The following is a 15,819-nucleotide window of genomic DNA, read 5'->3' as shown; positions in this document are numbered from 1 at the left end:
ATTTTCTAAACGTTTTTTTACGCTGTTCCTAATCGTTTTATAACTACTACTGGAACTGTTATGTTACAATATTTTCGTATTCGGGTTGCTTTTCAAGTTATTGTCTGGCTTTAAAAAAGTTTCAGTGATGGCAGCAATATGTATGTTTTGAGTTTTCAAAAATAAAAAGAATTCATCTTGGTTAGCCAGCAAAGATCTAGCGTTCCAATTCATAATATTTAAACATCTATTTGGATCCATGAGGGAATCGTAAAGTCATAATAATTTTATTTGCATAATTAAAAGAAGTTTGGAAAGCTTCAAACATTGAATTTGCTTTCAACATAAGTTGCATCTGTTGAAACTTACGGTTTCCTCCGGAACAGCAGCAGCACAGCGACACAGCAGCAAACTTCTGCTGCCACGAGCGAAACCAAAACAGTTTGTTTTGGTTCCTATTGCTATGTTCAATTCGCAATCGAGAACAATAGATCAATGATTGCTGATGACAGATGATGATGGTAAACACGGTACAAATGTTTACATCATCAGACGGTTAGGCGAGAATACTCAAATTGGGTTCGTGGTAACACAACAGTGTTGCCAGATATTCTGGGTAAGAATATCAAAGTACTCATTGAGAAATGAGTACTTTCCCGGTTAGGGAATATAAAAAATGGAAAGTGACAATTAGCTATCGCTAATTAATATAGTTGTATTCTACTGACCTCACAGACGAAACATGAATAAAGATAACTCTATTCCAACACTGAAACCTGCGTTTTTCAACAGGTAATGGGCCCAGATACGTCTGGAATATGGAAAAACGAGTTAGTGAGAGGGGTACTCTCAAGTTTACCAGACTTGCGGTTAGCAAGTGCTTCAGCAGCCAGCGCAGAGGGACAAACTTACCCAGAGACGAGCCAGAGGACCACCAGAGAGAGCCAGCCAGCAGCCAAAGGACCACCAGTGCCGAGACCAGCCAGCGAGATGTCCCAGGCCAGCCAGGAGGTTCCGCCAAATGTCGAGTCCGGGGAGGTTCGCGGATCGAGAGGGTTTTTTTTTTCCTGTAGGGGAGAGCCCACTGCGACCAGTAGTTGATCTATTGTGGTGTTTACCCCGCGTTACTATATGCTGTCAGGTTCACCTGCACTATTGATTGGAGTGACAGTTGATTGCTGACTAAGCATTTTATCCCAATCGGGTATGATATCAAAGATGTATGATATAACCTTCTTAGGGCTGATATGCAACCATATGTCTTGTGCGCTTATTAACTTTGCCCCAAGTACTCGCTCTCTCCTATTTAGGAGGGCGCAGCAGTTGCATAGAAGATGCTCTGCAGTTTCTTTTTCGAACCCGCAGAACCGACAGTCATCGTTCAGAATTATGTTTATCCTTTTGAGATGCTGTTTTGTTGGACAATGTCCGGTCAAGAGACCTGTGTAAGTACTTAATTCGTGCTTACTTAAGTTCAACATGTTTTTTGAGAGTCGTGCGCTTGGTTCAATGAATCTTTTTGCCTGGGTTGCTCCCTCCGCTGTTTTCCAGTTGGAAACAATAGTGGTGCTTTCCCAGTTCTTGAGCTCCATAGTCAAGGCACTTCTCGATACTCCGCAGAAAGGTTCAGGTCCAATCAACAGTCCCTGAGATCCTTCCCTAGCTAGTTGGTCTGCTTCTTCGTTCCCTAGGATACCGCAGTGGCCTGGTACCCAGAATAAAGATACTCTGTTCCTTATGGCCAGGTTTCTTAGTGCAACTATACACTCCCAAACTAGTTTGGAGTAACATGTGAACGTACTTAGTGCTCGGAGAGCAGCCTGGCTGTCAGAGAACATGCAGATACTTGTGTACCTGTATCCCCTTTTCAAACAGGCTAAAGTGCATTCTAGAATGGCTTGAATTTCAGCTTGGAATACTGTTGGCCAGTTTCCCATAGGAATTGAGATCCTGAGTCTAGGTCCGAAAACCCCTGCCCCAGTTCTTTTATCCATTTTTGACCCATCAGTGAAGAATAGGATCGATCTGGGAGGAACCGCAGGTCCACCTGACTCCCACACGTCCCTATCATTGATAGTTACATTGTATGGTATGTCTAGGTTGAAAATGGGCTCCATCCAGTCATCATTTTTCACAATAAGTGAGTTTAATTTAAATTTCTTTAGGATTTTGAGGTGTCCTGTAAGATCTCCTTCATAGAGAGTTTTGTATTTGGAGAGTCTCAAGGCACTACGTTCCGCCTCTAACTCAATGAATTGATGTAGAGGCAGAATATTTAGTAGTGCATTTAGAGCCTCATTCGGTGTGCTTCGCTTTGCGCCAGTTATAGCTAGCGTTGCAAGTCTTTGGAGCTTCGCTAGTTTTTTCTGGGCCGTAATTTGCATAGTTTTGGTCCACCATACTAAGGAGGCATAAGAGATTTTGGGTCTTATAATAGCTGCAAATATCCAGTAGATAATTTTCGGCTGTAGTCCCCATTTTTTCCCTACTCCTTTGAGGCAGACCCATAGAGCTGTTGTAGCCTTAGCGATTACATGCTCTATCTGTGGGTTCCATGATAGCTTTGAGTCTAGTACTATGCCTAAATATTTCACTTGTGATTCGAGGTTTAACACTTCCCCATCTAATGTTAGAGGTTTTAGTGTAATTTTTCGTCTCCTAGTGAAGGCTATCACAGTAGTTTTGGAAGGGTTTATATTTAGTCCCTCTTCCCTGCACCAAAATAGTGCGTAGTTGAGTGCAGTTTGCATTCTATTAGACAGCACATTCTCATGTTTTCCCCGAACTATAATAACTACGTCGTCTGCAAAGCCAATAACTTCGAATCCCATGGATACAAGTTTGTTTAGGAGGTCGTCCACTATCAAGGACCACAACAACGGTGATAGAACCCCGCCTTGGGGACATCCCTTCGTTGGTGTGGCTTTGATTGTAAGTCCTCCCAAGCTTGCATAAATGGTTCTGTTTATTAGCATCGCACTAGTCCAGTTAACAATTGCCGAGTGGCACCCTCGTCTTTTCATAGCTGTTTCGATTGAAGTGTGAGATGCGTTGTCGAATGCCCCTTCAATGTCTAAAAAAGAAGCGAGTGCTATTTCTTTTGCCTCTACAGTCTTTTCTAGTTTTTGTGTAAGGGTATGTAAGGCCGTAACCGTGGACATACCTTTTTTGTAAGCGAACTGGAAGTTGTTTAGCTTACTTAAGCTAAGATACTGCGATTTAATGTACTCGTCAAGTATCTTCTCCATTATTTTCAAAATAATGGACGTTAGACTAATAGGTCTGAATGCCTTAGGTTGTGTTTTATCTTTTTTCCCTGGTTTCGGGATAAAGATCACGCGCACCTTCTTCCACTGAGTTGGAATATGACAGAGGGTCATACTGGCGACGAACATCTCTACCAAGGCAGGTGTTACCATTTGTTTAGCTTGCTGTATTTGAATTGGTAAAATTCCATCTTCACCAGCTGCTTTGAATGGTTTGAATGTACTTATTGCCCAGTCAACCATTGAAGGTGTAAAGATTGTGCGTGATTTGCGAAGTGCTTCATCACGTCTGACATTTCGAGTGAGTCTTTCAATCGGAGTGTCATTAATCTCTATTCCTTCAATGGATTCTGGGAAATGCGTACTTAGTAGTAATTGAAGCGTTTCATTTGGGTTTGTAGTGAACTCCCCGTTCTTTTTCTTCAATTGACCCAGTCCATTTGAATGTTCTTTTGATAGAACTTTCTGGAGTCTGGCAGCTTCGGGTGTAGTTTGCACGGTTTCACACATGTGCTTCCAACTACTCCTCTTAGCTTTTCGAATGTTTTTATTGTACTCTGTTAGGGATTTAGGGATTTACGATTATTATTAGGGTTACTCTCGATGCCGTCACGAGCCACGCTGCGGTTAGCATGCGTGAGCTCACGTCCGACGGCCGGGAGGATTCCCTGGATCCGCAACCGGGAAGCGCGATGGTCAGGAGGTCCACCCCGGATTAATTGGGTCGTGCTGATAGCCGAGAGGGTTACTCTCGTGCTGTGGTTGTGCGCTGTGGTCAGCAGTTATGAGCTGATCCAATCGCAGAAAACCAATAGCGCAGAGGATCGTCAGCACAAAGGCCACGAGATGCTCCAGGTCAGCCAGAAGGTGCCATTGGAGTTTGAGGCCGGGAAGTCGGGTTCCGAGAGGGCTACTCTCGATGCCGACACGAGCCGTGCTGCAGTTAGCAGCATGGTTTCATTTCCGACGGCCGGGAGGAGAACTCTCGGGGTCTGTAACCAGGATTGGTCAGATCCTAATGCTCCAGAAGGAGTATTAGCCAGGATTGGAGATTGGAAGAAGCTGTTTGCCGAGAGGGTTACTCTCGTGATGTGCAGCTGTGCTGCGATCAGTACGCGTGAGCTCATTCAAGCCTACAGTACGGTTTTTCTGTGGCTTTGGAGATGTTTTGGGCGACGGTTAGTTGCCAGCAACTTCAGCATCGCATCAGAGCCACATTGGGCTCATGCTGCTGAACGTTGCCCTCCGGTTTTATGGAGCGCTCGAAGCGTTGAAGCAACGAAGCGAAAAGCCATGATGCTGCAAGTCGAGAGGATTATTCTCGTGCTTAGAAGCTGCGCTGCGGTTAGCATGCGCGAGCTTGTTTTCGGCGGATGGTTGATGTTTCGGGTGCTTCAGAAGAGGTGGTTTCGGCGACGGTTAGTCGCTAGCACAGTCAACCAGTTCTTTCTACGGATTCCTGCCGAGAGTGCAGATTCTCGAAGTCATCGCGAAATGAAGGCTTTGAGAGGGAACGCGAAGAAAGCAGCAAGAGGTTGTTTATCTGGGGTTACCAGAAAACAACGTTCGAGAAAGCAACATGTTTTTCGTTTGCGTGCTGAGGTTATCAGCCACCAGAATCAACGAAGATTCGTCATCGATTCTGGTGCCAGTCAGCATACGTTAGAAGAGGAGAGCGACTACGAGAGTAGCGATGGCGAAGATGACGATGATGATCCAGATTCCGTCAATCTCGACCGGCCCAGAGACGCAGTCATCGAGCAGGAGAAGCTTATCAACGCTACGTGGCTAACGTAGCCGCTGATGATGAGGAAGAGCAACTTCGAATCGTCAGCAAGCTCAAGGGCCAAAGGGACTGCTTTTTCCGGAAGACCATCGCAGCCATTAAAAGAACGAGATTCGGGCTGAACGAAGTGAGGTTATCACTATTCAGCCGTTCAACGATTTGATCGCTTGTTTACAGTTTTCGAGGCCGAAAATCAGTGCTGCGGTTAGCGCACTAAGCAACTATCATACAGCCCCGGATGAAAGCGAGATTTGGGAAGCGGTTAGCTTATCCCAGGTTACAGGAAACCCATTCTGTCTCTGACACGAATGTTCGATAAACGCAGCTGAACATTAGTGAGGTTATCACAAGGCAGCCGTTCAAAGAGTTGATCGGTTGTTTGCAGTATCTGGCGATATCATCGAGATCAGATATTTGTGCAGCGGTTAGCGCACTAACTAAGTAAATATCAGGCCAGCCCGGCGCGGATAGACACTGGCAAGGCCTGAAGCGTATTCTGCGGTACCTTTGGGGTACGACCGTTACGGCGTTGGTATTTCGCAGAAACGCGAAATTTGGACCACTCATCGGATATGCTGATGCAGATTTTGCCAACGACTCCGATGATCGAAGATCTGTATCAGGTTACGCTTACATGATCTTCGGGAATCTAGTTTCGTGGTCAACGAAACGTCAGCAGACGGTCAGTCTGTCGTCGACCGAAGCTGAGATAGGAGCCCTTTGCCATGCGGTCAAGGAAGGTTTGTGGTTAACAAACTTCCTTGGTGAATTGGGTGTGGTTAGCACTCCTTTCAAGTTAATGGAGGACAACATCCCTTGCATCCAGTATCTGGAAGAGGCGCGGACCCATCAGCGGATGAAGCATTTGGATGTGAAGTATGCATTCATCAGGGAGATCGTAAGAAGCGGTCAGCTTTCTTTGAGACACATCTCTACTGAGGATCAGCCAGCTGATGCGTTCACGAAGGCGTTCCCAAGGGTGAGGCACGAGAAGCTGTTCAGCATTCTCAATTTACGAATTGAGGGGAGGTGTTGAAACTTACGGTTTCCTCCGGAACAGCAGCAGCACAGCGACACAGCAGCAAACTTCTGCTGCCACGAGCGAAACCAAAACAGTTTGTTTTGGTTCCTATTGCTATGTTCAATTCGCAATCGAGAACAATAGATCAATGATTGCTGATGACAGATGATGATGGTAAACACGGTACAAATGTTTACATCATCAGACGGTTAGGCGAGAATACTCAAATTGGGTTCGTGGTAACACAACAGTGTTGCCAGATATTCTGGGTAAGAATATCAAAGTACTCATTGAGAAATGAGTACTTTCCCGGTTAGGGAATATAAGAAGTGGAAAGTGACAATTAGCTATCGCTAATTAATATAGTTGTATTCTACTGACCTCACAGACGAAACATGAATAAAGATAACTCTATTCCAACACTGAAACCTGCGTTTTTCAACAGCATCATTTCCATTAAATTTTGATGCAAAAATTTTAATTTTTCCTCAGTAATCTCACCCAAATCAACAAAATTGTTAGGATCAGAAAATGAAGGAGAAGAAAAAGTATTTGAATTTCGGGGATTTTCCCAAGCCTTCGCATGAACGTTGAGACTTGGTTTTTTCCCATTTTTATTAGTTATGCCTGGAGAGGGCAACCCATTTTCAACCACCTCTGAGAACGATAAACAACGAGTCTGTGGCGCAGAATCAGCACAGGTAACATTAAAAACACTTCGGGTATTACCCAGCCGTGATTCCAATGTAGACCGAGGCTGACCGCGAACAGGCAGATTGTTTGCCGGCCTGACGTGTGAAGACGAAAAAGAGGAAGGAGGAGAAGAAACTTTCCTGACAAATTTAGGATTTTTTCTAGAAGCAATAATTTTTGCCCTAACGGGACAGTCTATGAAATTCGAGGAGTGATTACCTGCGCAATTCGCACACTTGAAAAATTCTGTTTGTGTTTTATCACCACCAAAAAGGCATTTAGATTTTTCATGATCGAATGAGCCGCAAAGCATGCATCTGGCATTCATTCTACAATTTTTAGTGCCGTGACAAAAAGCTTGACAACGACGACATTGCGTAATATTTTGGAGGAAATTGGTTGAAGATTTTCGAAAAGATTCGAATTTGACTCGACAATGAAACATAAGACGAGCCTTTTCAAGAATTTGCAAATTGTTAACTTGATCCTTTTTAAAATGGATCAAATAAAGCTCAGGAGCAAAACCAACACTACTGATATTATTCGTGTTGGTTCTTTTCCTCATTTGAATTACTTGAATTGGAGAAAAACCTAACAAGGAATTTAATTCAGTTGTGATCTCATCCAGTGTCTGATCGCCAGTGAGACCACGAAGTACAACTTTAAAAGGACGATCACTCCTAGTGTCGTAAGTAAAAAATTGATGTTTTTTATTATTCAAATAATTTAAAATTTTTTGAAAATCATTAAAAGATTCTGCCAATATACGAGCAGTTCCCCTTCGACCGATCTGAAAAGAAATCTTCACATCCTTGACGGAAGTGACGATTTCTTTCCGAAAGGCATTGAAGTCAGGAATCGTGACCGTAATTGGTGGAACCTTTTCGTTTTTAAGAGTATAAGAAGAAGAAGGTTTCTTAGTACTCTTATCAGAATTAAATATGAATATTTCCTCATCACCGATGTTATGAAGGACATCGAATGAATTGGAAATTTCAACTTTTTTGGGCGATGGACCTGAATTAGGTTCGGCAATTCGCTTTCTACCAGCTCTTGAGCCGGCCGATGACTTCCCCATGCTGGAAAGAAAAGAGAAAATATGAATAAAACAAAATGAAAATATTTTTAGCACTGAAAAGTGCTGATGGAAAAACAGGTAAGAATAAAATAAATAATTTAAAATGTTCCTGCAGGTACACAGCAACGATACGATGCTCCGGCGTACGTGTTGAAGGCTCAACGGTACAGATGGAAGTGCTTGAAAATTAGCTTCATAATCGCCCAACAGACGATTTCACTCTTTTTGAACAAATGTTTCTTCGTTTTTCTTTTACAAAATCAAAATTGAAGTCATGGAATGTTGTAAGTTTATAGAAACTTAATCCGTGCTTTTAAAATCAGCACTATATTTTACCGCGTGCATCAATTTTAATGCAACTTGGCCCGGTACGAGATCATCCACTTTTACATCATTTGGCCGAATTTCAAGATTTTTCATAAAAATTATGAAATATATGGTTTTTTAGGTTTTATTTTTGACACTTTACCAGTATTATGGCATTCGTTTCTACTCAAAGATATGGTGAATTTAGCAAAATAATTCCAATTCTCCCTTTTTTTAACAGAAATAGCTGTATTTATGTTTCCAGTCATTGAAAAGACTTCAAATTTTGTGGAGCGTTAAATGAATAGTTTATCTAAACTGTTTTAAAATTTCATGAAAATATCTCAACCGAGAAAGAAATGGCAGCATGTCAAAGTTGGGAGAGTTTGAACGCAACTGTATGTCGGTTTGATTTAAAATAGAATGAAACTTTTTGTCTGTGCCAACGGTGATACAAATTTTTCTGTCTGTATTATACCGATTTTTCAACGACAATACATAAACATACAGAAACAGATTTTCATACCCTTATACCAAGGAATATTTAAAAAAGATAATGCCAAGACAGCCCTGCTCTAGTATTGGTACAGGCTGAGACGTCACAATCACGAAAAATCTGTTAATTTTCTAGGAAATTTTTCTTTTTCGAAGATAATTCGAAGAATATGTTGGAAATTTTCCACTTTGAAAACATGATATTTTAGAATTTTTTTTTAAAAAAAGACCATCGAAGTTCGAAAAAAAGCGTGGATTTTCATCACTGAAATTTGCAAAACTTTAAAATTAGTTCGAAGTCTTTCATGAAAATGTTCAAGTCAGTGCAGCTTGAGCTCTTCATTACAATAAAGTGATCAAAACACAATTTCTTAATACAAAACCACTATCTTTTATTAGCATTTTAATAAACTGAGATAACAATCATGAATTGATGTTAATTGTTCTACATAAGAATTGTATATGGTAAACCGGTTGGATTAAAATCATTACAATCAGTTGAACACTCAATATCTACCAGCTAGACCTTTTCGAAACAGATATTATCTTCATTTTTGCACATTTTAGCTTCAAGGCGACATTGCATTCATTACCTAATAAATTAAGAAAAAAAAAACATAATGCAATCTTCAAATGACCAAAAAACTTCATAACACAGTGAAATAGAGGCCTTACAACAAAATCAAAATGAAATTGGAATTCGATTTCGTTCTAAATCGCGTTTTTCTTTGAAATTCCTACCATTCCTACCTAAATTTCCGATACAATCGTTGTTGTGACGTAACCAAAAAAACCAATATGGCTCTCGACACTACCTTATTTAAATGTTCCTTGCCCTTATACAGATTTATACCGATTTTTCAAAAATAAATTCGAACCTGGATAAGCTAGAACTGAATAATCGAGAAACCTATAGATATGAGTGACAGGAATCAGCAAGTCCCAAGCTATTTACAGCACACAAAATCATTAAGTGAGAATGTAAAATTGGTATTGAAGTTTTAGTACCAAAATTATACTGAGATACTCAAAAGAAATAAAAAATAGTCATTCAGGGCTCAGGGTACTTTTCAAGAAATGTTCATTGTTTCATAATGAAACTAATTCGAGTAAGCTTCGAAGGGTTGCATCCTTTTAACAAATCAGTGAATTTTGATCATTAATGCATTTATATGCTCCTGACCTTCTAAAAAAAAAAGAACCTGGATAAGTGAGAAACATTTTTAAGCGAGATAAAAAAAGTTCAGTCCCTTGGACTGCTAATGCACTGCCTTTGGGTCAATTAATTAGAATCTTTTAAAAAAAAACTTTAAAAAACGTGTTGAATTCAATGATTTAGCAACAGGGAATTGGTTTGGAAATGAGATACCATTTATTCATTTCTGTTCGTCAAGTCCTTATAAGCTAACTTAGACCTATAGCGATAACAATCTTGTCGCTTAACCTAGGTGATTCTCAACTCAGAATCATTCCTTAATTTCTATCATATTCTGGGCTAACCACCCAGAATAAACTGCCAACACTGCAGGGTAACTCATAGCCACTTGCTGTGTTGGCTGAGTTTAGCGTGCATGATGACAACATTTATATTGTTGTCATCATCATTGACCATCATTAACTGTCAACCGCTATTGTTCTCAATATGCGAATTGACGAAAGAGGACGAAACCAAAACAATCGGTTTTGGTTTTGTTCCAATGTGGCCGCGAAATTCGAGTCCAGAAAATCGTGAGTATCAACACCTCCCCTCAATTCGCAAATTGAGAGTGCTGAACAGCTTCGCATGCCTCGCCCTTGGTAACGCCTTCGTGAACGCATCAGCCGGCTGATCCTCAGTTGAGATATGTCGCAAAGAAAGCTGACCGCTTCTTATGATCTCTCTGATGAACGCGTACTTGACATCCAAGTGTTTCATCCGCTGATGGGTCCTCGCCTCCTGCAGGTACTGGATGCATGGGATGTTGTCCTCCATCAATGTGAAAGGAGTGCTAACCACACCCAATTCATCCAAGAAGTTTGTTAGCCACAAACCTTCCTTCACCGCATGGCACAGCGCTCCAATCTCAGCTTCGGTCGATGAGAGACTGACCGTCTGCTGACGTTTCGTTGACCACGAAATCAAATTCCCGAAAATCATGTACGCATAGCCCGATACAGATCTTCGATCATCGGAATCGTTAGCGAAATCTGCGTCAGCATATCCGATGAGTATTTCCGGTTTCGCGTTTCTGCGGTATACCAACGCCGTATCGGTCGTACCTCGAAGGTATCGCAGAACACGCTTCAGGCCTTGTCAGTGCCTATCCGCCGGGCTGGCCTGGTATTTGCTCAGTGCGCTAACCGCTGCACAGATATCTGGCCTTGAAGATGTCGCCAGATATTGGAGACAACCGATCAATTCCTTGAACGGCTGTTCGGTGATAACTTCACCATCGTCCAGCTTTGTCCACCGAACGTTGGTGTCAAGTGGTGTGCCTACGGGTTTACAATCGGCCATATCAAATCGCTGCAAAACCTTCTCGACGTATCCTGATTGCGAAATCTCGATGATGCTCTTGCTGAAATCTCGCTTGATGGTCATTCCCAAGAAAGTCTTGACCTCCAGCAGATCTTTCATTTGGAATAACCTTCCAAGCTCGGTTTTTATCCAGATAACCTCTGATAAAACTTTGCCGGAAATCAGGATGTCATCCACGTACAGGATAAGAATGAGTCCTCGCTTGCAGGATCGGTAAACGCAGCAGTCACTCTTCAACAGAACGAAACCAAGTTTTCGTATCTCGTCGTCGAATCGCTGATTCCAAGCACGACCCGCTTGTTTCAAGCCGTACAGGCTTTTCTGCAGCCGAACCACCTTCGATTTGCCGATGTCGTCATTTGGCAACTGCATGAAGATAACCTCTTCTAGATTTCCGTTAAGAAATGCAGTTTTGACGTCCATCTGATGAACGACCATGTGGAGTTCGTTTGCCAACGCCAAGACTGTGCGAACACTCTCCATCTTGGCCACCGGAGCGAAGGTTTCCCAGTAGTCCAGTCCTGGTCTCTGAGAACACCTTTTTGCAACCAATCGTGCCTTGTAGCGACCGTCATCCTTTATGGTGAACACCCACTTCGATAGAATGGGTTTTCTATGACCTGGGGGTAAGCTGACCGCTTCCCAAGTCTTGTTTTCTGCTAAGGCAGCCATCTCCTCGTCAATGGCGGTCTTTCAGGATTCCCAGTCGTCTCGGCGCTTCAATTCGTAGATGTTTTGAGGTAGCTCCTCATCAATAACAGCGGCTACGTTGGCCACGTACCGTTGAGTAACTCCTCGAGTTCGCTGACTTCGTCTCAGCGCCGGTTCCGGATCGACGGAATTTTGTACATCATCGTCGTCCTCATCGTCTGAGAATTCTGCACTACTTTCATAGTCGCTTTCGCCGGGTTCATCCTCAATCACACTGTTGCTCACAGTTTGAATGGGATTAACAGGTATATCGGCTAACCGCTCGGATGTGGGTTCGGGTGATGACACTTCGGCTAACCGCTCGACAGTGTTTTGTTGTTCTGTTACATTGGCTAACCGCTCAAATGTTGATTCTGTCTCTGTTGAAACCTCGGGCTTCTCGATGGATGATGGGAGTGGCTCTACGTAGTTTTGTTCAGGCTCCATCATGCTGGTTTCATCGAAGACTACGTTTCGATGAATTTCAATGGATCGACTCGACCCGTTCCAAAGCCTGAACCCGTTGTTAGCATAGCCCACGAAAACGAGTCGTTTGGATTTAGCATCGAGCTTTTGCCGCTTTTCCTTCGGAATCTTTGCGTACGCTAGGCACCCGAAAATCCGAAGATTATTCAGCCTGGGTTTTCGACCAAACCACATTTCATAGGGGGTCTTGTTAACCACAAGACCCCGTGTTGGTGACCGGTTCGTCAGGTACGCAGCGCACAAGATCGCTTCGCCCCACATAGCCTTCGGTTGCTTGCTGCCATGGAGCATCGCCCTTGCCTTTTCCATCAGAGTTCGGTTGGCTCGTTCGCTGACGCCGTTTTGTTGCGCAGTGTATGGGACCGTGAATACCATCTGAACTCCTTTCTCAGAACAATGCCGTTGAAAGTCGTTGCTGATGTATTCACGCCCGTTGTCGCATCGCAGGTTGCACAACTTCTGACCGAAGTGTGCTGTAGCCATCGCCTCGTACTGTTTAAACCGCTCGAAGACCTCGCTCTTGTGCTTGAGCAGATACACGACCATGAAGTGGGTATAGTCGTCGATGAAGGTGACGAAATAGCGGAATCCGTCAAACGTCGGCACCTCCATGTACCCACAAACGTCGGAGTGCACAAGCTCGAGTGGTCTAACCAACCGAGGGAGCTTTGCATTGTTGAATTTGTTGGCTGTCTGTTTTCCTGCCATGCAGCTTTCGCAGACAGCTTGGTTTTCAGTTTTGGCTGGTAAATGACAGATACCCTCTGCCATTTTGTCGCGAACCAGCTGCTGTACTGACGCGAGACCAAGATGACCTAGCCTCATATGCCATTTTTGTGTCGTCGTATGGCTTCCAAGCAGCGCTTTCCGATGAGACTGACCAGACCACAGAAAATCAAGACAATACAAGCTGTCAACGATTTTTCCTTCAGCAAACACCTCCGCAGAATATTCGAACCGAACTTGGTTGCCCAGAAAAATCACCCTTTTCCCGTTCTCGGTGCATTTTCGAACTGAGAGTAAATTCTCTTCCAGTTCGGGTATAAAAAGAACGTTGTAGAGTATTATGGGCTTTATTGATTTTCCAACTACGCTTTTCAAAACAACTTTGCCAGCTTTCTTTGCACGTAAACTCTCGCCAGATTTAGCCGTTTCAATAATGACGGGCTCGGCAAGTTCTCTGACGTCCTGGAGAAGTCCTTCATCCTGGACCATGTGCTGGGTGGCGCCGGAATCGACGACAAATCTGACCCTGCGCTCTTTTCGTCCGCTGGTAACCCCAGCAGTTGAGCGTCGAGCTTCAACGGCCACCATAATTTTTCCACGTCGGCCTTTACGTTGGGCTGGGCAACGATTTTTGTAGTGCCCCGGCTCACCACACCCGAAGCAAATGATTTTCTCCGCCTTTCGGGCCTTCATCGCGGAGTTTGGTGCTGCATTCCTTGTTGGAAAGTCCCCTCGACTTTGAAATGCTAGCTTTGCGTCCAGGAACATTCTTTTGAGCTCCAGTATCGGTTTCGCGCAAAGGTCCGCAATCGGTAGAACGGTCAAAGCCCCTTTGACATGGTTGTAATCGTTAAGAACCGCCGAGATCAGCGCGTGGACCTTTTCATCCGCCGGGATGTTTGCACCCATGCGCTCAAGCTCCCGAACAATCAGATCGTATTCCTCAAACAATTGACTCAACGATCTGATGTTCCTCCGGTGTTTGAGGTCATGGAGCCTATCGCGCATCGCTATCCAAGAATAGGTGCCAACGCGCTGGTACGTCTTCACCAAGATGTCCATGGCCTCCTTCGCATATCGTACCCCGATTATGCGGTTAAGGACGATGTTGTTGACGGCCATCACGATCTCGTCCAGTGCCTCGGAGTCCTCGTTTTTGCGCTTCCGGAGGGCTACCAGGCGCCGTTCCTCCTCTGCGGGCTCCTTCATTGGGATGGCGCAGTCGTCTTCCTCAGGGGTTCGCACCATGGTGTGGATGAGGTTTTTAGCGACTAATCGGCGCTCAATCCTCCATTTCCATGCTGCGAAGGTCTCCTCCCGGCCGTCGAAAAGAAAGTCGCGCATGCTACCCGCAGCGTGACTGGTGACGGCATCGAGAGTACCCCTCTCGGAAGACGGCCCTCCCCGGGCTGGGCAACTGGCGGAGTCGAGAGTAACCCTCTCGGAAACCGACCATTCCCGGGATCGTTCCTTGGCTGCTGGTTCCTCCGGATTCCTGGTGGACCTCGCTTCCTTCTTCGGGACCTGGGCTTGGGACATCTTGGCTGACCACCTCGGACCTCGACTGATTCCTGGATGACCTCGGCTGACCTCTTCGGACCTTGGCTGACCTCTTGGGACCTTTGGATGACCTCTTCGGACCTCTGGCTGGCTGGAATGCTCCTGGACTCGCTAACCGCAAGTTTTCGAAGAATTGGTTTAGAGTACCCCTCTATCGCTATCTCTTATTTTCCTCACCAGACGTATCTGGGCCCATAACCTGTTGAATTCAATGATTTAGCAACAGGGAATTGGTTTGGAAATGAGATACCATTTATTCATTTCTGTTCGTCAAGTCCTTATAAGCTAACTTAGACCTATAGCGATAACAATCTTGTCGCTTAACCTAGGTGATTCTCAACTCAGAATCATTCCTTAATTTCTATCATATTCTGGGCTAACCACCCAGAATAAACTGCCAACACTGCAGGGTAACTCATAACCACTTGCTGTGTTGGCTGAGTTTAGCGTGCATGATGACAACAGGTGTGTTCAACAGAACTCAATCGAAATCAATTGAAATGGATTGACAGTTGATCAGCTGTTTTTCCAATTGACTTCGATCGATTTCTATCAGGCTGCTGAATGAACAGCCAGACACCAATACAAATGCGCTCAGTTTGTTTTCATTTTTTATTCGGCTGCGCGCTTCAAGCATTCGTCCACAAATTTTGCGGACAGCAAACGCTGAGGCTGAGATGCGTCGTCGTGATCGCGCAACCTGAATTCATCTAGACAATCGGGAACTTTTCTACGAAAAGTATGACGATGACGATTATATGCCCCGAGCCAAGCGGCTGAGAAAGCTGCTGAAGGAGTGGCGGAAAACTTGGAGATACCAAGGGCACCAAGGGGCGAAGCATGAAGGAATGGGTTTCTATGTTGGGTTCACGTACCGAAATCGCTAACCGATTTAACAGCAAGGGCCGGTATGCCTACCGCGATAAAGTCCGACGGATGTGCGAACAGAACAAATCGAGTTTTGTTGTTGCTTATCCGGATTTGGCGAACAACCAACATGTTTTGGCATATTTTCTTCCAGAAACACCTTTTCAAATATTGAAAATTAATGATAAAGTTGCTAGGAAAATGATATTGAGCACCTATCCCAAATACGAACGAACATAATATTAAACATGTCATCATGATATTTAGAAATAAAATTCGAGGGATTTATTTAAAATTTATTTGGCATATCAATTATTTCACAGATAAATTCTTCTTTTTTATTCGGTG

This window comes from Uranotaenia lowii, chromosome 2 (assembly GCF_029784155.1).
Source record: "Uranotaenia lowii strain MFRU-FL chromosome 2, ASM2978415v1, whole genome shotgun sequence".
In the NCBI taxonomy this organism is placed as follows: domain Eukaryota; kingdom Metazoa; phylum Arthropoda; class Insecta; order Diptera; family Culicidae; genus Uranotaenia; species Uranotaenia lowii.
This window is presented reverse-complemented; position numbering follows the sequence as displayed.